At 49.8% G+C, this 1,551-nt stretch overlaps 1 protein-coding gene across 7 annotated transcripts in view; it reads left to right on the top strand.

Moving 5' to 3' along the window:
- The window catches only part of RAB27B (RAB27B, member RAS oncogene family), a 178,853-nt gene that overhangs the window by 109,587 nt on the left and 67,715 nt on the right, over window positions 1–1,551 (top strand). For 6 of the 7 annotated variants that reach the window (XM_010854793.1, XM_010854799.1, XM_010854794.1 and 3 more), the window contains exon 1: window positions 914–1,480. The exons of the other annotated variant lie outside the window; for it this stretch is intronic. The gene's annotated coding sequence lies outside the window, so the exon portion shown is untranslated. Of the gene's footprint in view, window positions 1–913; window positions 1,481–1,551 lie in introns of those variants that run through there. 7 annotated transcript variants of the gene reach the window in all.

Below are 1,551 nucleotides of genomic sequence, written 5' to 3'. Positions count from 1 at the left end.
TCTCTGATTTTCTTGAAGAGATCCCTAGTCTTTCCCATTCTGTTGTTTTCCTCTATTTCTTTGCATTGATCGCTGAAGAAGGCTTTCTTATCTCTTCTTGCTATTCTTTGGAACTCTGCATTCAGATGCTTATATCTTTCCTTTTCTCCTTTGCTTTTTGCTTCTCTCCTTTTCACAGCTATTTGTAAGGCCTCCCCAGACAGCCATTTTGCTTTTTTGCATTTCTTTTCCATGGGGATGGTCTTGATTCCTGTCTCCTGTACAATGTCACGAACCTCATTCCATAGTTCATCAGGCACTCTATCTATCAGATCTAGGCCCTTAAATCTATTTCTCACTTCCACTGTATAATCATAAGGGATTTGATTTAGGTCATACCTGAATGGTCTAGTGGTTTTCCCTACTTTCTTCAATTTAAGTCTGAATTTGGCAATAAGGAGTTCATGATCTGAGCCGCAGTCAGCTCCTGGTCTTGTTTTTGCTGACTGTATAGAGCTTCTCCATCTTTGGCTGCAAAGAATATAATCAATCTGATTTCGGTGTTGACCATCTGGTGATGTCCATGTATAGAGTCTTCTCTTGTGTTGTTGGAAGAGGGTGTTTGTTACGACCAGTGCATTTTCTTGGCAAAACTCTATTAGTGTTTGCCCTGCTTCATTCCATATTCCAAGGCCAAATTTGCCTGTTACTCCAGGTGTTTTGCTTAATAAAGATGTGTTCAGAGATTGTGTGTGCTCCCTGGTTTCCTCTGATCTCATAGACAGGACCCCTGTTGACTCAGCTGCAGATCTCTGAAATGACTGTAGGAGGCAAAGGTGAGGTGAAGCATCCTTGTGAATGGATTCCTATGAACAGACCCTAACTTTTAAAACACGGATTTCCTTCTCAGCCTTTTTATTTCCGGAGGCCCCTCTCCCCTCTCCACTGGCAATTCCTTGGTCTCTAGTTAACGAAGACCTCCCCTCCCGGAGGAGAAAATGCAGTGCCCTAGAGGCCGTTTTCACAGTGCCCAGGGGCTCTTTGGAAAAAAATCCAAGAAAACATCGAAATCAAGGACTCAAAATGAGCTGGCTGCTGGGGCTTGGAGACCCACAGAGCCGAGAACTCGGAGCAGAAACCGAGCGCCTTTGAGTCACCAGCAAGATTAGCCGGAGGTGCGCCCAGCACGTCCGCCTTAGGACTGGGAGACACGCCTTCGTCACACGCGAGCCCTGCAGATCCCGGGCTCGGCGGACTCGGGGGTGGTGCTTCCAGTCCTAGCGCTTGCAGTCCCGACGGGCAGGGGCTAGGGACCCGCCGGCTGTTGGAGCGAGCCAGAGCCACAGGTTGGGGGGAAAAAAATCGGAGCGGTGCCCGGGACCGTCGCCCTGGAAGGCAGACCCCGGGCCGTGGCTGGTGTCCAGGAGTTCCAGGGCTTGGGGAAGGGGGAAGGAAACCTCTGAAACCCGACACCTCTCGCCAAGGAAAACTTCGCAGGCTGGTGAGTTGGGGCGGCCAGCCGGGCTGTTATTGCTGGAATGTGTTCCCACCCACTCGGGGGTTTGCCGAGCG

This window comes from Bison bison, unplaced genomic scaffold (assembly GCF_000754665.1).
Source record: "Bison bison bison isolate TAMUID 2011002044 unplaced genomic scaffold, Bison_UMD1.0 scf7180017864349, whole genome shotgun sequence".
NCBI classification, from domain to species: Eukaryota; Metazoa; Chordata; class Mammalia; order Artiodactyla; family Bovidae; genus Bison; species Bison bison.
The sequence above is the reverse complement of the archived record's forward strand: the minus strand, read 5'-3'. Positions and strand labels throughout refer to the sequence as shown.